At 37.9% G+C, this 24,961-nt stretch overlaps 1 long non-coding RNA gene across 1 annotated transcript in view; it reads left to right on the forward strand.

Annotated features, from left to right (window-relative positions):
* LOC307196581 overlaps positions 1-24,961 on the forward strand; it is a 283,753-nt gene that overhangs the window by 141,351 nt on the left and 117,441 nt on the right. Inside the window, exon 2 of the long non-coding RNA XR_013831173.1 lies at positions 20,627-20,699. This is a non-coding gene — a long non-coding RNA (uncharacterized lncRNA). The remainder of the gene's footprint in view (positions 1-20,626; positions 20,700-24,961) is intronic.

A 24,961-nucleotide genomic window follows, 5' to 3' on the forward strand; every position in this document is an offset into this window, starting at 1 on the left:
CAGTTATAGCAACTGGTTCTATGGAGAGGAGTAATGTTGGGGTTATGTGAAGTGAGATTTTTACTCTTATTCTATCTAGCTACATATTGTTTCAATTTATAAAACAAATTTGTGTTTGTGCATTGTTTGATTAAAATATACTGTAACACTCACTTGTGTCAAGGTATATGGGTCTGTGGTTTTATCAGCCCCTCTGTGAGATTTATTTTTCAGGAATGCAAATGCATGCTTTTATGTTTCCCGACAAACCCTCTCCGGCATCAAATGATGAAATTCCAATCTGAAATATCAATTATAAGAAAAGGGTCTAATAGAAAACAGTAGTACTAAAAAGTAGTAAAGAGTTGTAGTAACATAGGAAAAATGATTCACAATAGGTTATACCTTTCAGCTGAATTTAGTATTTGAGAACACTTAGAATATTGAGATTTTTTAATAGATTACTCTCTGAAAGATCTCTACCTAATATTTTGATGCAAAAACGACTCTATATTCTATGTGATATTTGCTGCAGAACTGGGGACTTGCACAGGAACATTCCATCCTCCACCTCTTCATTCTCCACTTCCCTTATTATTATGGTTAGATGGAGAGAGTATTGACTTCTGTTCCAAGCATATGTCTTTCTTAGTGGGACTCCCCTTCTGGGCCCTGGGGACCTTGAACAACTAGTTTGTGTGCCAGCAGTTCTGTATTTTTGGAGGTTGAAAATTGATCTTCCTGCTTTTAGCAGGTGCAGTCTCCAAGTGAGCCTCTCCCCTCATGACCTGTGCAGATTATGCCATCAATAGAGGGAGAGGGGACCAAGAGGAACATTTGGAGCACTCGGCACACAACACCAAAGGGCCCCAGGAAGGCTTGCAGCAATGAGGGTGCACTAGGAAAACGATAGTAATAAACTTAGTTTAGAACTGTTTCCTTCTTGATACTTCCTGGACAAGTTCAGTGTCTACACGCACTTTCTGGGATTATCTAAATGGATAGACTTTCATGCAGGGCTGATTATGGTCTGTACAGTTCTAAATGGATCATTCTTGTTAAACTTGAACAATGAGGAGACTCCTTTAAAGGAAAAGAATAAAGATTATAAAGGATCACAGTGTGACTTACATTATGTCTATTATAATGTACCTATATTTTTTCAAACATAAATTTTTTGTGCTTACAGATGTTTTACAACTATGATGGTCTAGCACAAAGATGAGACTTTATTTGGTACACATTGGAAAAACTCAGAGATTTTGAGTTGGAAAATAAATATAAAAGTTCGTTTTGTGCTTGCATATAGGATAGATTTGGGGCTTTGAGTCTAGATACAGGATGACCAATTAGAAAGTTATCGCAGGTTCCTAGGTCTAAGTTGTTAAGTGTCTGAACGAGTATATGATGGCTGTAAGAGCAGGGGTTGTGGGTAAATGCAGGTAGGAAAACAAGAGTCTTTCTACAAAGGATGTGAAAATGCAAGAGCAAAGCCTCCCAATGTTCTTGGTATTTTTAGGTATTTAAAGGTAAGACTGGCATCTAGCATTATAAGTTAGTGTCAATGTATAGCTGATTCACTTTGTTATAAAGCAGAAACTAACACACCATTGTAAAGCAATTATACTCCAATAAAGATGTTAATGGTAAAATTCAAAAAAAAAGATGTTAAAAAAAAAACCCAACAAGTTAGTGTCGACTCTTAAGACCTTTGGAGATTGAGAAAGAAAAGGTGTGGTTGGATGGTAGGATTGCCAGCTGGTTTATATGAAAATCAAGTCATTCTGGAGTGAATACACAAGACCAGCAGACAATCTGCTGTGACAATTTATGAGACAGTTTCTAGGAAAAGCCACACAAAACTGTAGTTGATCTGGACATCCAGAAAGTTTGGACACTACAGGAATCATCCTAATGCTCTGTGGTACTCTAGGTTAATTTTCCTCCTTCAAGTATTCAGTTATTGCATGTACTATAAATAGTAGTTTGTCTCCTTGCCAGAGGAGAAGGTACATGAGGAACAGGTAAAGGAGGAATACTTTTTAATGCTTCAGATAATTATATGATGTGGAGGAATTCTAGAGAGGATGAAAGAAAATCTGCAGAATTAAAGCCCAAGAAAAATACTTGGAATAGTCACAAGAAAGCAAAATCGGGATCATATAACAGGAGACAACATGAAGAGGATGCAAAAAGCAATTCAAAGATGTCCAATTTTAATTCATATGGGACAGATGTAACCATGAGTAGATATCAGGATTAATTTCAAATGACTGAATTTGAAAGGATAAGTGAGGCTCCAAACCAAAGAGCAGGACTTATTTTGCTGGAAAAGTGTTTATGCCATTAAAACTAAGCAAAAGGTGATATCTTAGTGAATTGACCAAGAGCTCTGAAGATAACTTTGAAAGAGAGAAAAAATCACCAAGCAAAACCCTAAGGAAAAAAAAATAAGGGTAAGTACAGCAAATGATGTGCCCACAAGAATAGTGTATAGGGTCCCCAGTATTTTTCTCTAAGAATATTATAGGTTTTCATATGTTAATATAATGGGTGGCCAAGTGTGGGTAGCAAACAAATTAAAAATTTGATATAATGGCTTAAAACATATACCTGGCATGTGACTTGTGATTGGAATACAGAAACACAGGAGCAAATCTTTTTTTTTTAACATCTTTATTGGAGTATAATTGCTTTACAATGGTGTGTCAGTTAGTGCTTTACAACAAATTGAATCAGTTATATATATACACATATGTTCCCATATCTCTTCCCTCTTGCGTCTCCCTCCCTCCCACCCTCCCTATCCAACAAAGCACCGAGCTGACCTCCCTGTGTTATGCGGCTGCTTCCCACTAGCTATCTACCTTACGTTTGGTAGTGTATATATGTCCATGCCTCTCTCTCACTTTGTCACACCTTCCCCTTGCCCCTCCCCATATCCTCAAGTCCATTCTCTAGTAGGTCTGTGTCTTTATTCCTGTCTTACCCCTAGGTTCTTCATGACTTTTTTTCCTTAAATTCCATATATATGTGTTAGCATACGATATTTGTCTCTCTTTCTGACTTACTTAATTCTGTATGACAGACTCTAGGTCTATCCACCTCATTACAAATAGCTCAATTTCGTTTCTTTTTATGGCTGAGTAATATTCCATCATATATATGTGCCACATCTTCTTTATCCATTCATCCGATGATGGACACTTAGGTTGTTTCCATCTCCGGGCTATTGTAAATAGAGCTGTAATGAACATTTGGTACATGACTCTTTTTGAATTATAGTTTTCTCAGGGTATATGCCCAGTAGTGGGATTGCTGTGTCATATGGTAGTTCTATTTGTAGTTCTTTAAGGAACCTCCATACTGTTCTCCACAGTGGCTGTATCAATTTACATTCCCACCAACAGTTCAAGAGGGTTCCCTTTTCTCCACACCCTCTCCATCATTTATTGTTTCTAGATTTTTTGATGATGGCCATTCTGACTGGTGTGAGATGATATCACACTGTAGTTTTGATTTGCATTTCTGTAATGATTAGAGATGTTGAGCATTCTTTCATGTGTTTGTTGGCAGTCTGTATATCTTCTTTGGAGAAATGTCTATTTAGGTCTTCTGCCCATTTTTGGATTGGGTTGTTTGTTTTTCTGTTATTAAGCTGCATGAGCTGCTTATAAATTTTCGAGATTAATCCTTTGTGAGTTGCTTCATTTGCAAATATTTTCTCCCATTCTGAGGGTTGTCTTTTGGTCTTGTTTATGGTTTCCTTTGCTGTGCAAAAGCTTTGAAGTTTCATTAGGTCCCATTTGTTTATTTTTGTTTTTATTTCCATTTCTCTATGAGGTGGGTCAAAAGGGATCTTGCTGTGATTTATGTCATAGTGTGTCCTGCCTATGTTTTGCTCTAAGAGTTTGACAGTTTCTGGCCTTACATTTAGGTCTTTAATCCATTTTGAGCTTATTTTTGTGTATGGTGTTAGGGAGTGATCTAATCTCATACTTCTACATGTACCTGTCCAGTTTTCCCAGCACCACTTATTGAAGAGGCTGTCCTTTCTCCACTGTACATTCCTGCTTCCTTTATCAAATATAAGGTGACCATATGTGCGTGGGTTTATCTCTGGGCTTTCTATCCTGTTCCATTGATCTATCTTTCTGTTTTTCTGTCAGTACCATACTGTCTTGATTACTGTAGCTTTGTAGTATAGTCTGAAGTCAGGGAGCCTGATTCCTCCAGCTCCATTTTTCGTTCTCAAGATTGCTCTGGCTATTCGGGGTCTTTTGTGTTTCCATACAAATTGTGAAATTTCTTGTTCTAGTTCTGTGAAAAATGCCAGTGGTAGTTTGATAGGGATTGCATTGAATCTGTAGATTGCCTTGGGTAGTAGAGTCATTTTCACAATGTTGATTCTTCCAATCCAAGAACATGGTATATCTCTCCATCTATTTGTATCATCTTTAATTTCTTTCATCAGTGTCTTATAATTTTCTGCATACAGGTCTTTTGTCTCCTTAGGTAGGTTTATTCTTAGATATTTTATTCTTTTTGTTGCAGTGGTAAATGGGAGTGTTTTCTTGATTTCACTTTCAGATTTTTCATCATTAGTGTATAGGAATGCAAGAGATTTCTGTGCATTAATTTTGTATCCTGCTACTTTACCAAATTCATTGATTAGCTCTAGTACTTTTCTGGTAGCATCTTTAGGATTCTCTATGTATAGTATCATGTCATCTGCAAGCAGTGACAGCTTTACTTCTTCTTTTCTGATTTGGATTCCTTTTATTTCCTTTTCTTTGATTGCTGTTGCTAAAACTTTGAAAACTATGTTGAATAAGACTGGTGAAAGTGGGCAACCTTGTCTTGTTCCTGATCTTAGTGGAAATGCTTTCAGTTTTTCACCATTGAGGACGATGTTGGCTGTGGATTTGTCATATATGGTCTTTATTATGTTGAGGAAAGTTCCCTCTATGCCTGCTTTCTGCAGGGTTTTTATCATAAATGGGTGTTGAATTTTGTTGAAAGCTTTTTCTGCATCTACTGAGATGATCATATGGTTTTTCTCCTTCAGTTTGTTAACATGGTGTATCACGTTGATTGATTTGCATATATTGAAGAATCCTTGCATTCCTGGAATAAACCCCACTTGATTATGATGTATGATGTGTTTAATGCTTCTGTTTGCTAGTATTTTGTTGAGTATTTTTGCATCTATGTTCATCAGTGATATTGGCCTGTAGTTTTCTTTATTTGTGACATCCTTGTCTGGTTTTGGTATCAGGGTGATGGTGGCCTCGTAGAATGCGTTTGGGAGTGTTGCTCCCTCTGCTATATTTTGGAACAGTTTGAGAAGGATAGGTGTTAGCTCTTCTCTAAATGTTTGATAGAATTCGCCTGTGAAGCAATCTGGTCCTGGGCTTTTCTTTGTTGGAAGATTTTAATCACAGTTTCAATTTCAGGGCTTGTGATTGGTCTGTTCATATTTTCTATTTCTTCCTGATTCAGTCTCGGCAGGTTGTGCATTTCTAAGAATTTGTCCATTTTTTCCAGGTTGTCCATTTTATTGGCATAGAGTTGCTTATAGTAATCTCTCGTGATCTTTTGTATTTCTGCAGTGTCAGTTGTTACTTCTCCTTGTTCATTTCTAATTCTATTGATTTGAGTCTTCTCCCTTTTTTTCTTGATGAGTCTGGCTAATGGTTTATCAATTTGGTTTATCTTCTCAAAGAACCAGCTTTTAGTTTTATTGATATTTGTTACCATTTCCTTCATTTATTTCTGATCTGATTTTTATGATTTCTTTCCTTCTGCTAACGTTGGGGGTTTTTTGTTCTTCTTTCTCTAATTGCTTTAGGTGTAAGGTTATGTTGTTTATTCGAGATGTTTCCTGTTTCTTAAGGTAGGACTGTATTGCTATAAACTTCCCTCTTAGAACTGCTTTTGCTGCATCCCATAAATTTTGGGTCATGGTGTCTCCACTGTCATTTGTTTCTAGGTATTTTTTGATTTCCTCTTTGATTTCTTCAGTGATCACTTCGTTATTAAGTAGTGTATTGTTTAGCCTCCATGTGTTTGTATTTTGTACAGATCTTTTCCTGTAATTGATATCTAGTCTCATAGCGTTGTGGTCGGAAAAGATACATGATACAATTTCAATTTTCTTAAATTTACCAAGGCTTGATTTGTGACCCAAGATATGATGTATCCTGGAGAATGTTTCATGAGCACTTGAGAGGAAAGTGTATTCTGTTGTTTTTGTATGGAATGTCCTATAAATATCATATAAGTCCATCTAGTTTAATGTATCACTTAAAGCTTGTGTTTTCTTATTTTTTTTCATTTTGGATGATCTGTCCATTGGTGAAAGTGGGGTGTTAAAGTCCCCTACTATGAACGTGTTACTGTCGATTTCCCCTTTTATGGCTGTTAGTATTTGCCTTATGTATCGAGGCGCTCCTATGTTGGGTGCATAAATATTTACAATTGTTATATCTTCTTCTTGGATCGATCCCTTGATCATTATGTAGTGTCCTTCTTTGTCTCTTCTAATAGTCTTTATTTTAAAGTCTATTTTGTCTGATATGAGAATTGCTACTCCAGCTTTCTTTTGGTTTCCATTTTCAAGAAATACCTTTTTCCATCCCCTTACTTTCAGTCTGTATGTGTCCCTAGGTCTGAAGTGGGTCTCTTGTAGACAGCAAATATATGGGTATTGTTTTTGTATCCATTCAGCCAGTCTGTGTCTTTTGGTGGGAGCATTTAATCCATTTACATTTAAGGTAATTGTCAATATGTATGTTCCTATGACCATTTTCTTAATTGCTTTGGGTTCGTTATTGTAGGTCTTTTCCTTCTCTTGTGTTTCTTGCATAGAGAAGTTCCTTTAGCAGTTGTTGTAGAGCTGGTTTGGTGGTGCTGAACTCTCTCAGCTTTTGCCTGTCTGTAAAGGTTTTAATTTCTCCATCAAATCTGAATGAGATCCTTGCTGGGTAGAGTAATCTTGGTTGCAGGTTTTTCTCCTTCATCATTTTAAGTATGTCCTGCCAGTCCCTTCTGGCTTGCAGAGTTTCTGCTGAAAGATCAGCTGTTAACCTTAAGGGGAATCCCTTGTGTGTTCTTTGTTGTTTTTCCCTTGCTGCTTTTAATATGTTTTCTTTGTATTTAATTTTTGACAGTTTGATTAATATGTGTCTTGGTGTATTTCTCCTTGGATTTATCCTGTATGGGACTCTGTATGCTTCCTGGACTTGATGAACTATTTCCTTTCCCATATTAGGGAAGTTTTCAACTATAATCTCTTCAAATGTTTTCTCAGTCCCTTTCTTTTTCTCTTCTTCTTCTGGAACCCCTATAATTCGAATGTTGGTGTGTTTAATGTTGTCCCAGAGGTCTCTGAGACTGTCCTCAGTTCTTTTCATTCTTTTTTCTTTATTCTGCTCTGCGGTAGTTATTTCCACTATTTTATATTCCAGGTCACTTATCCATTCTTCTGCCTCAGTTATTCTGCTATTGATCCCATCTAGAGTATTTTTCATTTCGTTTATTGTGTTGTTCATCGTTGTTTGTTTCATCTTTAGTTCTTCTAGGTCCTTGTTAAATGTTTCTTACATTTTGTCTATTCTATTTCCAAGGTTTTGGATCATCTTTACTTTGAGTATTCTGAATTCTTTTTCAGGTAGACTGCCTATTTCCTCTTCATTTGTTAGGTCTGGTGTGTTTTTATCTTGCTCCTTCATCTGCTGTGTGTTTTTCTGTCTTCTCATTTTGTTTATCTTACTGTGTTTGGGGTCTCCTTTTTGCAGGCTGCAGGTTCGTAGTTCCCATTGTTTTTGGTGTCTGTCCCCAGCGGCTACGGTTGGTTCAGTGGGTTGTGTAGGCTTCTGGTGGAGGGGACTAGTGCCTGTGTTCTGATGGATGAGGCTGGATCTTGTCTTTCTGGTGGGCAGGTCCACGTCTGGTGGTGTGTTTTGGGGTGTCTGTGGACTTATTATGATTTTAGGCAGCCTCTCTGCTAATGGGTGGGGTTGTGTTCCTGTCTTGCTAGTTGTTTGGCATAGGATGTCCAGCACTGTAGCTTGCTGGTCGTTGAGTGAAGCTGGGTGCTGGTGTTGAGATGGAGATCTCTGGGAGATTTTCACCATTTGATATTATGTGGAGCTGGGAGGTCTCTTGTGGACCAGTGTGCTAAAGTTGGCTCTCCCACCTCAGAGGCACAGCACTGACTCCTGGCTGCAGCACCAAGAGCCTTTCATCCACATGGCTCAGAATAAAAGTGAGAAAAAGTAGAAAGAAAGAATTAGTAGAAGTAGAAAGAAAGAAAGGAAGGAAGAAAGGAGGGAGGGAGGGAGGAAGGAAGGAAGGAAGGAGAGAAGGAAGGAAAAGAGAAAGAATATAAAGGAAAATAAAATAAAGTAAGATAAAATATAATAAAGTTATTAAAATAAAAAAATAAGAGTAAAAAAAAGTAAACAAAAAAAAACACGGATGGGTAGAACCCTAGGACAAATGGTGGAAGCAAAGCTATACAGACAAAATCTCACACAGAAGCATACACATACATACTCACAAAACAAGGAAAAGGGGAAAAAATCATAAATCTTGCTTTCAAAGTCCACCTCCTTAATTTGGGATGATTCGTTGTCTATTCATGTATTCCACAGATGCGGGGTACATGAAGTTGATTGTGGAGCTTTAATCCGCTGCTTCTGAGGCTGCTGGGAGAGATATCCCTTTCTCTTCTTTGTTCTCACAGCTCCCAGGGGTTCAGCTTTGGATTTGGCCCCGCCTCTGCATGTAGGTCACTGGATGGCGTTTGTTCTTCGCTCAGACAGGACGGGGTTAAAGGAGCTGCTGATTCGGGGGCTCTGGCTCACTCAGGCCGGGGGAGGGAGGGGCACGGAGTGCGGGGCGAGCCTGCGGTGGCAGAGGCCGGCGTGACGTTGCACCAGCCTGAGGTGCGCCGTGCGTTCTCCCGGGGGAGTTGTCCCTGGATTCCGGGACCCTGGCAGTGGCGGGGTGCACAGTCTCCCCGGAAGTGGGGTGTGGATAGTGACCTGTGCTCGCACACAGGCTTCTTGGTGGCGGCAGCAGCAGCCTTAGTGTCTCATGCCTGTCTCTGGGGTCCGCGCTTTTAGCCGCGGCTCGTGCCCGTCTCTGGAGCTCCTTTAAGCAGCGCCCCTAATCCCCTCTCCTCGCGCACCAGGAAACAAAGAGGGAAGAAAAAGTCTCTTGCCTCTTCGGCAGGTTCAGACTTTTCCCCGGACTCCCTCCCGGCTAGCCATGGCGCACTAACCCCCTGCAGGCTGTGTTCACGCCGCCAACCCCAGTCCTCTCCCTGCGCTCCGACCGAAGCCCGAGCCTCAGCTCCCAGCCTCGCCCGCCCCGGCAGCTGAGCAGACAAGCCTCTCGGGCTGGTGAGTGCCGGTCGGCCCTGACCCTCTGTGCGGGAATTTCGCCGCTTTGCCCTCCACACCCCTGTGGCTGCGCTCTCCTCCGCGGCTCCGAAGCTTCCCCCCTCCGCCACCCGCAGTCTCCACCCGCGAAGGTGCTTCCTAGTGTGTGGACACGTTTCCTCCTTCACAGCTCCCTCCCATTGGTGCAGGTCCCGTCCCTATCCTTTTGTCTCTGTTTATTCTTTTTCCTTTTTCCCTACCCAGGTACGTGGGGGGTTTCTTGCCTTTTGGGAGGTCTGAGGTCTTCTGCCAGCGTTCAGTAGGTGTTCTGTAGGAGTTGTTCCACGTGTAGATGTAGTTCTGGTGTATCTGTGGGGAAGAAGGTGATCTCCGTGTCTTACTTTTCCACCATCTTCCCGGAATCCTGATTGTTTCTTATATAAAAAGTCTTTTTGGTATTAATTGATTCCTCAGTGAATCAACATAGGAATTGATGCATTGGAAGAATTTTAAATGTGTATTATATAACATATAAAAATACATTATATATTATACATAAATATATATGAAGTTTACAGTCCAACATCTGAAATATGGTGCACATTTCTGGATTCCACACTGTAAGGACACATTGCAAAAACTAATGATCATTCAGAGGATCCCAAATGGAAAAATGCCTTGTCTGATTGTCATTTCATGGAAGAAGTGGGACAGAAAGCCAAGAAAAGAAAATACCTTCATGTTGCATGGTTACTTTTCAAATATTCCAAATACCCTTCCAAGTATTTGGAGAGCTGTTGCGTTGAGGAAGGACTGGCCCTCTCTATCATACTAGAGGGCAAAACTTGGACCAACAGGTTAAAATTCCAAGATGTGTTTCAGTAAGTATAAGGCAAAGGTTTCTTTGTAACACTAAACACTTCCCCACCTCAGAACAGCTTTCCTGTGAGGCAGGGATGTTTTGTCACTAGGAGTGACCAACCTGAGTTTGGGTGACAAGTGCGAAAATTGCTGCGGAAGATTTATTTGTTGGATGGAAGGTTGGACTAGGTTAAAGCTTCCTTCCAACTTCAACATTTTATTATTCTATGAAAATAACTTAAGATCTGGCTTTTCAGACTGTGGCAGCTCTGCATATGTGGTTTTCACCTTGTCTATAAAAATGAACTGAGAGGGATTCCAAAAAAAAAAAAAAAATCAACCAGAGCAATGCTAGGATAATGGGAAATACTTCCAAATCAGACACTTTGAAAATTAAAACACTTGTTTAAACAAACAAGATCATGGACAGGTGAACATGGATAGTATAGCTGTAGATATAGATATTCATTACTTTATAAACATATCTCATATGCTCGAAGATATCCAGATATTATAAGGGATCTTCCAGTGAACACTTCTTGAAGTGGCAAGGGAAGAGTTAACCTTTTGTCCTCAAAGCCCACAGGAATGTTTATCAACTCTGCAGCAGGCCTCCTTTCTTCCTCTTGGTGAGTTAAGTCTGTCTCTGCTTTGTTTGACGCTGCCCATTTGAGGAAAGCTTATCCCTGACCTTCTGCCAGAGAGACTGATGACAAGGATAGTTTGCACTAACCTTGACATTCACCAGGGTAAATGGCTTTTTCCACAAGTAGTTGGCAAACAAGGAGAGCCAGTCAAGAGCTAATGAATCTGCACCTGATAGAAACTGAACACCAATTGTGCTTTTAAAGAAGAAAAGAGTCCTTGGAAGGTGCGGGCCCATCTGGTGCTTAGGGGAAATTAACTCTTTTAGCCAATGCAGTTTGAAAATAAATAAATAAAAACAACCCCTGGTCTTAAAATCTACCAAGAGAGGTCCTTTTTAAGTTTGACCTTCTGGTCTTTCCTGCCTTGAATGAACTTGCAGTGCCATTTGGTGGAACCCGGGGAAGATAGACTAATGTTACAGTGACCAGGATGGCAAGGCACATTTTTTTTCAGCTGCCACTTACGCCACTCAGCCCAAATCCTTCTCCACCGAGTTCAAGGGAAATAAATTGTGAATCTTATTTTTTTAAAAGAGTGGCTTAATTTATCTACCGTATATGTTATTAAAAAGACCACAGAAACAATGCAAATCAGACTTCCCTATCACAGACAACCAGACAAACTAATACTCTGTAAGGGATCCTTGAAGCCAGGTATAAATCTCAATGGTCTTTTTTGTTTGTTTTGTTTTGTTTTGTTTGTTTTTAATTTTCTAATTGAATTTTATTTTTTTATACAGCAGGTTCTTATTAGTTATCAATTTTACACACATCAGTGTATACATGTCAATCCCAATCGCCCAATTCAGCACACCATCATCCCTACCCCACCGCGGTTTCCCCCCTTGCTGTCCATACGTTTGTTCTCTACATCTGTGTCTCAACTTCTGCCCTACAAACTGGTTTATCTGTACCATTTTTCTAGATTCCACATACATGCATTAAAAAAAACAAAAATCAAAAACCAAAAAACTAATACTAAACTTTCTTTGGGTTATTTGTATGGAAGTATGTTAATATATAATTTTCAGACATTACATGAAATTCCCAAAAATCTTATATGTTCTGGTATAATGTTATGTTATAATTCTAGTTATTACTTTAAAATGTATATCTCAGAAATAACTAAATTTCCATGTCAGTTGCATCATCATGAACTTTCATCAAATCTTTAACCGTGGTCATTTTTAAGTCTTCTGTCATTATAGACAGTTCTGGGTGTACTCTGATGCTTTTGCAAAAATGTTTGTATAAAAGGGTTTCATCTTCAAGGAATTCATGGAAAAGACTCTGACAAGTACAGGTTTCTGGTAACTGACTATACTGCTGAACTGAATGAATAAGCATTTTCAGAACTCTAATGGAAAACTGATGAATTCATAAAAGTGCTAACAAAAGATCAAGATGAAAAAAAATTAATTACATGGGACTGAGTGAACTGATGGGGATGATTATAATTTGGGACTTTCTGTTTGAATAAAAAAAAATGTTAAAAAAAAAAAACCTCAATGGTCAAACTAAAGACTGTAGCCCTGTGATATTTTGCATCCAGAGCCCCACTCAATGGCCTATGAATTCTACCCTTATTTCCTTCAGTATTGATTACTCTATTTTCATCATATCTGTATATTACAATCTCTTCTATATAATTTTGTGCTGATGCAAACTTACTAAGACTATTTTTTATTTTGGATGTGTATACCTTGGCTCTTCACTAGATTTGTCAAAAAATTATTTAGGTTATAAGACATTTTTTATCCACCACAATGTGTTAGTCAATTAAGAGTTTATCTTGGAAATGTATGCTGGTGCCTTACAAAAGTTGACCAGCTGTATTTTCCCAAGCTTCTATTATTTTTTTTGCTCATCATCATGTAATGTCAGTGCTGGTGTTCTCACCCAGATGACTTAATCCACCACAGCAAAAGTGTTTATACATTTCCATTACTCTCTGTTCTTCTTTATTTTTAACTATTACATTTTAACATACATAGGTAAAGTGCATACATTTTAAGTGTACAATGCAAGACATTTTTACAGAGTGACACATCCATGCAGCTACCACCCAAATGAAAAAACAGCATATTATCATTGCCCCAGAAGTTTCCCTAATGCCTTGTCGCAGTCACCTCTTTTCTAAGTGTCCTGTGGCTAAATTTTTTTCTCTAGTGTTATGTTTGTGGTTGAGTGTAGCCGTAGATTCTTCATATTCAATGCTATGTAAAATTTCATTGTATGAATATACTATTTATTCGATCTCCTGTTGACAAACATTTGGGTTGCTTCCATTTTTTAATTAGAGTTGTTATTAGGAGTAATGCTGCTGTTTATATTTTTATACATATACCATTTTGTTGGGAATGGAATTGCTGAGTCATAAGCAATGTATATGTCAGCTTTCATAGATATTATCAAATATATTATCAAATAATATTCTTTTTTTTTTTTTTTTTTTGCGGTACGCGGGCCTCTCACTGTTGTGGCCTCTCCCTTTGTGGAGCACAGGCTCCGGACGCACAGGCTCAGCGGCATGGCTCACTGGCCTAGCCGCTCCGCGGCATGTGGGATCTTCCCAGACCGGGGCACGAACCCGTGTCCCCTGCATTAGCAGGAGGACTCTCAACCACTGCGCCACCAGGGAAGCCCCTCAAATAATATTCTTAATGTATTAGAATTTATCTTGCTCCAAATCCTCTCAGTACTTGATATTACAATATTTTCTTTCTTTCTTTCCCTTCCTGCCTTTATTTATTTATTTTTTCTATTTTAGCCTCTCAGGGGGAAGGGAAGCATGGTTAATTTCCATTTCCTTTTTCCAAAAAAAAAAAATCTTTTTATTTATTTATTTGGTTGTGCCGGGTCTTAGTGGTGGCACGTGGGATATTCATTGCCGTGTGTGGGACCTTTAGTTGTGTCATGCGAGATCTTTATTTGTGGCATGTGCTATCTTTTAGTTGCAGCATGCGGGATATTTTAGTTGTGGCATGCAGGGTCTTTTTTTAGTTGTGGCATGCAGGATCTTTAGTTACGGCATTTGAACTCTTAGTTGTGGCATGTGGGATCTCGTTCCCTGACCAGGGATCAAACCCGGGCCCCCTGCACTGGGAGCACAGAGTCTTAGCCACTGAACCACCAGGGAAGTCCCTCCATTTCCTTAATACTAATGGTATCAAACATCTTTTCAGATTTTTTTTTTTTGATTTTTGGACATCCTCTTTTGAATATGACTTTTAAAGTCTTTTGCTCATTTTCTTACTGAGTTTTTTGTCTTTTCATTATATGTTCTGGATACAAATCCTTTTTCAGATTAATGTATTGTGAATATATTCCCCCACTACATGGCTTGCCTTTTCATTAAACTTGTAATAGTGTCTTTTGATAACATAAAGTTCTTAATTTTAATAATATTCAATTTACTGATATTTCTCTTTATGTTTTACTTAAAAAATTTTGCCTCCACCAAGATCATGAAGAAATTGTCCTTTGTGGTCTTCTATAAGCTTTATTGTTCTACCTTTATGATAAAGCTAGAATCCAGCTGAAATTGATTTTTCTATATATGTGAGGGAATCAAGATTCATTTTTATATGATTATTCAGTTGGCCCAGAAATTAACCTTTACATTAAAGCAATCATACATGCCTGAGTTTCTTTGTGGATTCTCCATTCTGTCCCATTCAAAGTCTGCATATGCTTTGGCAATATTTATTTATTTATTTATTTATTTATTTATTTATTTTTTTTTTTTTCTGTACGCGGGCCTCTCGCTGCTGTGGCCTCTCCCTTTGCGGAGCACAGGCTCCGGACGCGCAGGCTCAGCGGCCATGGCTCACGGGCCCAGCCGCTCCACGGCATGTGGGATCTTCCCGGACCGGGGCACGAACCCGTGTCCCCTGCATCAGCAGGAGGACTCTCAACCACTGCGCCACCAGGGAAGCCCTGCTTTGGCAATATTACACAGTATTCTTTACTGTAATAGATGAAAGATGATGGTACAAACTTCATTTTCCTTCAAGATTGTCATAATATTCTTGGTCTTTGAATTTCTGTATGAATTTTAGAATCAGCTTGTCACTTTCTATAGATACATACATATATGCACAATCTGCTAGTATTTTGACTGGGATTATACTGATTATATAAATTAATATATAAAGAATGACTATATATTAGTGAAGTGAATTACTTGGCTTATAAACATTTGGGCATTTTCTAGTTATTGCTTTAGATTGTTATCATAATTTTACTATTTTCAGGGAACAAACTCAATATAATTTCAGTATTTAAAATTTGTGAGACTTGGTTTTGCTCTATATTTTAAATATTGCATTTATTTTTAAAGAATTTTTATTCTGTAGTTTTGCAGTTTCACATTTTATATAAGTCAGTTAGGTTAAGTTGGTCATTTATGTTGTTTAAATCTATATCTTTGCTGATTTTTTTGTCATCTTATACAATCAGTTGCTGAAAGTGTTTCTAAAAGTCCAATATGATTGTGTATTATATGCTTCTACTTTTAGTTTTGCCAGGTTTTGTCTTATATATTTTAAGACTATGTTATTAGTTACATACACATTTAGAATTCTTATATCCTAGTCAATTGACCTTTTTGTCATTATGAAGCATTTCTTGTTATCTTCAATAATGTTTCTTAACTCAAAGCCTATTTAATCTGATATTAGAATAGCTAAATAGGCTTTCTTTTGGTTATTGTTTATAGTCTACTCTTTTTCTCTCAATCTTTTCATATCTTAATATTTAAAGCAAAGTAGTGTTGGATTTTGTTATTTTATCCAGCAAGATAATTTTTATTTCTTATTTGGAGTAATGAATCCATTTACATTTAATGCAACTACCTTGGGGGCTTAAATATACCATTTTGCCATGAATTATCTATTTGCATCATGTGTTCTATTTTTCCTCAATATTTGCCTTCTTTTTGGTTAATCTGGTAATTATTTTAATATTTCATTCTTTTATGTTTCAGTTATATATTCCTTTGTTATTCTTTTAGTTGACCCTACATATTACAATATGCATCTTTGACTTATTGTAGTTTATTATAAGTTAGTATTTTTCCTACTTTTCTGACAATGCAAGGGATAATTTAACCCATTTACTCCCCTTCCCAAATTTCTGCTACTATTGAGTTTAATTCTCTGCACATGCCAAACTACATACAACTAATTTTAATGTTTTGTTCATTCAATATTCATGTAGGTTTTCCCACACATATACCATTGTGCATTTCTTCATTCTTGAACCTCCAGCTTTCTCTCTGGGATTATTTTCCTTCCATTTGTAGAACATTGTTTGATAGTTCTTTTGCTGCAGGTGTAATGATGATTATTTCTTGCAATTTTTGTTTGTCTGAAAATGTCCTTTATCACTGATATTTTGGAATAAATATTTACCAATTTAGAATTACAGTTTGAGTTATTTTCTCTCAGCACTTTCAGATTGCATTCTATTGTCTCCAGGCTTCATTGTTTCTCTTGAGAAGTCAGTGGTACATTTTGATATCTCTCCTTGGAAGATAATTATCTGTAAACCATAATGTCTATTTCTGTCTTTTTAATATTTTACCTTTGTCTTTGGTTATAAGCAGTTTTTCCATGTTTTCACTAGGTATATTTTTCTTTGAATTTATCCTGCATGTGATTCACACTGTTATATATTTCTGTGCCTTGATAACTTTTCTTAATTTTGGACATTTTTTTTTCTTTTTTGCTATTTTTCCTTAACATTTTGCTTATGTCCCCTCTATGACTTTACATGATGTTCTTTATGCCTTTTTCTAACTTGCCTCCATCTGGATATTTTCCTTTCTGATGCTATGTCTAATGTGTGATAAATCAATTTACTGAGTTCTTCATTTAGTTATTGTATTTTTAAATGTATAATTTCCATTTTATTTTCTAATAGATTCATCTCATTATCTATTTTCATAAATACATTAGATCTGGTTACCTTTGTAGCACTAACATCCAAATTTCAACACCTAAACTAATGTTACCACTGAAAGCTTTAAGCTACCATTTTCTTCTTGGGTTTCCTTGACCTTGGGCTGCTTATTTGTGGTAAGATGCCTCAAGAAGAAAGTAGAAGATGATGCCAGATCACCTGAACGTCTTTTCTTTCTCCAAAAATTATGGTCCCTCAAGTCCTAGATGCCTTTGTTGCTCTCTGCTGCCTTCAGATAACTATATTTTATAACTTGTCTGGTTTTTGTAGTTCTCTGCAAAAGGCTTGGTCTGATACAATGTACTCCTCATAGCCAGATGACTACAAGAATTAGCACATTCAAATGCTATTCCAGGAGAGGGTAGTAATGGAAACTCGGCATACTTCTTACATTGAAAGGACCAAGAAAAGGAGTGAATAACAATTTGCAAAGTTTGCCTAACACAGGCAGTAATAGATAGATTGGGCAGGTAGAATTTCTCTGACCTAAAATTTTTGTATGTATTAAAATAATTTTAAAAATTTGATCTAGAAATTATTAAGCTCATTCATTAATAAGCTCATTCATTAATAAACGGAGGAAACTGCATCCCAGAGAATCTTGGCATCCGACTCTAGGACCAGCTTATAAGAATCAGAGTTGAAAGTACCTCCCAGGTTTACAAACTTCCCATAAGGTATTCCCACAAAGATCGTACGTTGAAGCCCTCACTAAATGAAATGACTTCACTTGGAGAAAGGGCCTTTAAATAGGTTTTTAAGCTTAAATGAGGTCACAAGTGTAGGACCCCAATCTGATAGGACTCATGGCATTATAGGAAGAGGAAGAGAGACCAGAGCTCTCTCTCCCTATAGGCACACATAGAGAAAAAGCCATGTGAGGACACAGTGAGAAGGCTCATCTACAAGCCAGGAAGTGAGGCCTTACCAAATACCAACCCTTGTGGCACACTGATCTTAGGCTTCCAGCCTCAGAACCATGAGAAAATAAATTTGTTTTTAAGCCACCTGGCCTGAGGAATTTTGTTATGGAAGCCCGAGCAGAATAACAGAGTGGCCTTTCCACTAAACCAGCTTCACCTTGTTCTTCAGAGCTCTGTTGAACCATAAGGATGTCTAAAGGGAGTCACTTTATGTCCACTCACACTTCAGTCAAAGGAAGGTCGGGATTCTTTATAAGATTTTGTTTGAAGAAAGGCTCTGCTAAAAATAATTCGGAAGTCAGTGATCCCATAATGTATCAAGATTAGGAGCATTTCATCAAATGTGGATATGTAAAAAAGAGAGCAATATTTTCTTCCAGTTATTGTATTAGAAAGAGAGCTGAGATTGCTCTGTTGGACAGTGTGACATGAGGCAATTGATTTTAATTTCCCCAAGTTTCATTTTACCCACCTGTGTACCAGATAGTAATTCCAGTCCTTGCACAAAGTTGCCTGTGCAGGAAATACAAGTTTTGTCTTCTATAATTCAACTTAATTTTTATTTTGTCAAGATGGTAGAAATGTAATGTCATTCATTTTGAGATGCCTCTCTTTTCCATGGCTGTTTCTAAGTTCTGGGAAACTTAGTGTTATGGCCTCATTGTGAGGAGGAGAGGATTAGAGGGTATCTAACTGTTGATGATATGTATTCATGATGGCAAACACTCAGACATCCTTTTTCCCATGTGTTCGACTGTGGACACTCTACACAGGTTGCTGTTTGCTTCTTTCTGCAAGTCTCTTCAGCTTCAGCAGCTTTCTCTGCTGCTTTCATGTTGTAATGTTCACTGGATGTGTTGAACTCTTGAAGGGGTTCGGCTTGAAGACCTCGGCTTTGCCGTTTTATATACAGCATGCGCACATTTCCTTTTGGTGATTTTGTATTCGTTTAGCCCATTCTGCATAATGGGAAACAAGTCACCAATGATTTCAGCTGCTGAGAATCTAGGGGTTTTACTAATTCTCTGGGGCTTAACCCAGGGAGCTGCACATGGGACTCTACTTTCTTTGGGAGTTACCAATTTCTGTGCATACATTGTTTCTTGAACCCAATTTAAGGGAAGTGGATTGCCTTAGGGTATGAGAAGTTTTGTTCTTTTATCATTACCTTTATTTCCAAATTGATAGTCTTTACTGAGTCATTTCTGTTGCTTCGAGGGTCTTGGCTTTTGAAACACAAAGCCATAAATACACCTTCTATCTTTCTTTTCTACTGTCATATTTCTTCCCCGAGGCAGAAGCACAGAATGGTCTAGCTGCCACTTGAATAATGGAGAAAGTAGGGAAAATTATAGGGAGGGAGGGAGGGAGGGATGGATGGATGGATAGAGAGATTGGTAGGTAGATAGATAGATTTCTCTTAAAATGTATTGCTTCAACTAGATATCTAGATTTACTTCTAGTTTTACAATTCTGGATTATAATAAAAATAATTATTTCATAGTTCCTTTTGCTGAGTGCTCACTCTACCAGGTTACCATGATGAGCACTTTACATACAATAATCATTTTTAACCTTCCCAGCAATCCTATAAGACAGTCTTATCTTTAATTCACAAATAAGAAAACTGAGACTTGGAAATGGTAAACTAAGATCATGGAGTTCCTAAGTGGCAGAGCCGGTACTCTAGTCCAGGTCTATCTTACCTTAACACTTGTTCTCTTAAACACTTTGAACTACTTCTCTTTAGGTGACTGAAGTCTTGCCATTCTATAACCTGTGTCAGAATATATTTAATTGTGTTTAGCAGATGGAAAGCTATGAAAGCATTAAGGCATTGACATTAGGTGTGAACCAAGCCATAACTTAGCCTGTGATAAGTAACCTGTTTATGCACATGTCTATTTAATCTTCACAGGAAAATTAAAAGATTTTCCTGTTATTACATTCATTTTATAGATAAGAAACTGATGCACAGAAAGGATTTGAACTCATGTAGCTGGGCTCTAGAGGCTATGTTCTTAACCACCCTGTTTGGCTGCCTCGTCCATAAAAGAGATAGGAGAGTGATGTGTACCCTTAGGAAGAGCCAGCCAAGTGATAGACAAATTTATAGCTTCTGCAACTCTTCATGAGATCCTTATATCTATGACTTCAACCTGCATGAAGGCTTACTAAGCCAAATTATATACAGTGGGGAAGGTAATATTTCATCTCCCTTCAGGTCAGTTGGTTCTTAGCAGCATGCTTTCTGGCTTGAGATTTGAGGATCTCCAGACAGACAAACTCCACAATCCCTCAAAGGTCAGTCTAAATATCAGTCATATAAACAGAACCTTAATCATAAGCACATGGCTGATTTATAGTTCTCAATTGATTCTTGCTTTTTCATGATAGGGCATAACATGGATAACAGAGAAGGCAAAGAGTCAAGGAGCTTCCTGACTCCCTTTGAACTTATCCCAAATTTATTTCCCTGGCTATTTGCACTTGTAACCCTGTACAACCTGAACATTTCTTTCTAACTTTGCCACCTGTTGAGTCTTGTGTCTTCCTTTACTTTTGCCCATTTCCTTTGTAATAATAGTACTAGTAGTAGTAGTTGTTGTTTTGTGTGTGTGTGTGTGTGTGTGTGTGTGTGTATGTGTATATGTATGTGTATGAGAGAGAGAGAGAGAGAAAGGGAATATGTATTTATAAAAATATACCTTTGTTGCAATTTGTAAAATTAAGACATAATGAATGGAAACATACTTTGATTCTCAATGCATTGGTTTCAGCTTAATAAATGTATGTTGTTCATGATAAGTAGGTCATTACTCGGAACTCCATCCCGGCAAACTTCTCCTTTTCTTCCCCACAGGCAGCACCTGCATGTTGAAGTCCTCCTCAGAAGCCCACAGGAGATGAGCAGACATCACTGAGCCCTTTCTCAGGTGAGCATCTGTGATTGGACTCAATCATAAACTGTCTTCACTGTCTTTTTGACTGTTTACTCCCTCTGACAATAGCAGTGAGGAAATAATCTTCTAGTTCTGCTAGTAGATATCAACTGGGCTAGCTTATTGCATTTAATGGATTTCAACAGACCTTTGACAAACTTTGTAATTAAATTGACTTACTTGCTCCCAGCTTTCTTTTGTTACTAAATGAACACTAATGCTACTGAGTTGCCATGGGTGTACCAGCATAGAAAATGACCCTGGATGCTTAGCTATGGTAATTTTACACTTTAGTCAGTCAGTGGGCATTACTTTAGGGAATCTAATTCTTTCTGCCATCAGCTTTTAGGTGGAGTCCAGTTCATCATGGGCCCGTGGTGATTACAAATCCAAATAACTCTTAGTTATCTGAGTAGGGTTTACTCATGTGGTTTTGTCCCTGAGGCTAATATCTTTTCTCAGATTGGCATCATCTGTTCTTGGTCCCTGGTATAGAGGGACTGCTAGAGAATTCAGATGTTATCCTAAAGTAATCTGACCTTGTCCCCAGATCACTATCCCCATAATATTCACTGTTTCAAAGAAATAATAGAAGGCTTGTTTGTTTGCTGATACGCTTGTCAATGTACCTCTGCTGTGCATCACCTGTATTACTTATGTGGGGAGAGTATTTCCCCAAAAGCCGAGACCACTTTCCACCCTGGGTTCTGACACTCACTGATGATGGTTTTGAGCAAGACATCTGATCTTTCTGGATCTCAATTTCTTCATCCGTACAGTGACAGAGTTGTTGTACTTCTAAGGACCTTTCCATCTCTGAAACTTCCCTTATTACACTCTGGAAACCTCATAAACCTTCCTTTCCACATTTTCTATAATATGCCTTTAAAACTTTGCCTGATGAGCATATCATGTAATAGCTCATGAGAGGGGTTGAGGAAGCAGTTGTATGGTTTAGATGCCTAGCATGTGCTAAGAGCACTGTGGGGTGTTCTGTACTCTCCTGCCAAATTGATACTGAGCTGAATCAGGGAAATTGCCCAGTAAGCCTCCGTCTTCCTTCTCTCCATATAGTCAGCCTTGAATGTTGATTACATTCAGATCACAGTAAAAATTTTCATCCATTTAAAGAAATATATGTTTTCCATTCTAGAACTTGATTTTTTTTTCCCACTTGAACTCATTTGCCTTTTCCCAACAGACACTATATTTAGTCAGATTGTGGAAACTAATTTTTGGTGTCACTGCACATTTGCTCAAGGTATTTATTTATTTTTAAAGTATAATAAGCTAATATTTGCCAGCAAAGGATCCTGTTTGAGGTTCACTGATGCAACTGGAGATGCTGGCAAGGGAATTCTAGTTCTGTTACCCAGCTTCCTGACGATGGCTCAGTATTCTAAATTGCACAGATTATCTCTCTGCTCTGAAATCTTAATACAAATAACTTTTCAATAATTAGTAAGGTTTTGTCACATGCATAAAGACATTGTAAAGTTATGAAAAACACTAATGTTGTTTTAATTGTCTTTAAGTTCCCTATGGGAGTTATATTTTCATAAGGATACCCCTTATAATACAGTTGGGAGGACACATCTGAGTACAGAGAGGAGTACCTTTTAATTTGCTTAACTCTTTCAAGCCCTTCCTTTATTTTGTATCCCAAATACTGTTTGACTTTTATGTATAAAAATTCTTATTTGAGGACTGCATTCAATTTTTAAAACATGGTAAATGGGAGATTCAAGTGCATACATAGGGGAGTAGCTAGGAATAGCTAGGCAAGAGAAAGGGAAAGGCCAGCAGTGAGATATTACCTTTGATCAACAAACCTAGGTATTAGGCATGTGGCATGCATGCTTCAAGAATGCAAGTGCGATTTATACTTTAATAAGAAACATGTAATTAAAATTTAATTCTCAAGATCATTTTCTTTAAAAGCAACAGAGATTTCTTAGAGTTATTGGCCCCCTGCCTGGCCACTTTGGATACAATGCATTGGGAATGCATAGTTGAATTATCAAGCAAGCCTTGGGCATCTCTTTAGGTCTGATATGGAAGGACTCAACAACTTCCAGTTGGACCTTACATACAAAACCCCTACCACCAACCAGGGAAGACCAATCAAGAATCATTGCTGCAGAAGTTTGTCATGCTCCTGCCATGCTGGAGTCCCCGTCATCTTTCCCTTTTCCAGAGAATCTGCACTGTCCACTCCTAAAATTCATCCCCAAGTCCCCACTTCTCACTTCACCTCACTGTTGGTAAGTCAGCAAGAGTAAGAAGTGAACAAAGGAAAGCTCTCCTCATCCTTGGCTCTACTTTTCTGAATTCCAAATGGTATTCTTCAGTGCAGTATTCTTGCTTTTAGAATATAAAACCATATAGCCATTGTTAAATGGTTATAAGAGACTGACCTTGACTAAGAAACATTCCCTTTGGTCTATATAAAAGTCTAGTGCAAAGCTCCTCATTCACTCAGATCCAACTTGTTATAGATACTATGACCAATGGCTTAGAGCTTCCACTGCCCAACAGGTGGGATGGTGGGTGGAGGGGAATATTAAGTCATTCTGATGAATATTTTGCCAGAGAAGGAGGAGGCATGTGTGCTAATATAATTTCTAACTCTTAACATGTTTTATTGTCATTTGTTTCTAGGTATTTTTTGATTTCCTCTTTGATTTCTTCAGTGTTCACTTCGTTATTAAGTAGTGTATTGTTTAGCCTCCATGTGTTTGTATTTTTTACAGATCTTTTCCTGTAATTGATATCTAGTCTCATAGCATTGTGGTCGGAAAAGATACTTGATACAATTTCAAGTTTATTAAATTTACCAAGGCTTGATTTGTGACCCAAGATATGATCTGTCCTGGAGAATGTTTCATGAGCACTTGAGAAAAATGTGTATTCTGTTGTTTTTGGATGGAATGTCCTATAAATATCAATTAGTCCATCTTGTTTAATGTATCATTTAAAGCTTGTGTTTCCTTATTTATTTTCATTTTGGATGATCTGTCCATTGGTGAAAGTGGGGCGTTAAATTCCCCTACTATGAATGTGTTACTGTCGATTTCCCCTTTTATGGCTGTTAGTATTTGCCGTATGTATCGAGGTGCTCCTATGTTGGGTGCATAAATATTTAAAATTGTTATATCTTCTTCTTGGAGCGATCCCTTGATCATTATGTAGTGTCCTTCTTTGTCTCTTCTAATAGTCTTTATTTTAAAGTCTATTTTGTCTGATATGAGAATTGCTACTCCAGCTTTCTTTTGGTTTCCATTTGCATGGAATATCTTTTTCCATCCCCTTACTTTCAGTCTGTATGAGTCTCTAGGTCTGAAGTGGGTCTCTTGTAGACAGCATATATATGGGTCTTGTTTTTGTATCCATTCAGCCAATCTGTGTCTTTTGGTGGGAGCATTTAGTCCATTTACATTTAAGGTAATTATCGATATGTATGTTCCTATTCCCATTTTCTTAATTGTTTTGGGTTCGTTATTGTAGGTCTTTTCCTTCTCTTGTGTTTCTTGCCTAGAGAAGTTCCTTTAGCATTTGTTGTAAAGCTGGTTTGGTGGTGCTGAACTCTCTCAGCTTTTGCCTGTCTGTAAAGGTTTTAATTTCTCCATCAAACCTGAATGAGATCCTTGCTGGGTAGAGTAATCTTGGTTGCAGGTTTTTCTCCTTCATCACTTTAAATATGTCCTGCCAGTCTCTTCTGGCTTGCAGAGTTTCTGCTGAAAGATCAGCTGTTAACCTTATGGGGATTCCCTTGTGTGTTCTTTGTTGTTTTCCCCTTGCTGCTTTTAATATGTTTTCTTTGTATTTAATTTTTGACAGTTTGATTAATATGTGTCTTGGTGTATTTCTCCTTGGATTTATCCTGTATGGGACTCTCTGTGCTTCCTGGACTTGATTAACTGTTTCCTTTCCCACATTGCAGGTTCTTATTAGTTATCCATTTTATGCATATTAGTGTATATATTTCAGTCCCAATCTCTCAATTTATCACACCCTGCCCACCACCACCACTATCCTCCCTTGGTGTCCGTATGTTTGTTCTCTACATCTGTGTCTCTCTTTCTGCTGTGCATACTGGTTCATCTGTACCATTTTTCTAGGTTCCACATACATGCGTTAACATACGATATTTGTTTTTCTCTTTCTGACGAACTTCAGTTTGTATGACAGTCTCTAGATCCATCCACGTCTCTACAAGTGACCCAGTTTTGTTCCTTTTTATGGATGAGTAATAT

Source organism: Stenella coeruleoalba (genome assembly GCF_951394435.1).
Source record: "Stenella coeruleoalba genome assembly, chromosome: 13".
NCBI lineage: Eukaryota > Metazoa > Chordata > Mammalia > Artiodactyla > Delphinidae > Stenella > Stenella coeruleoalba.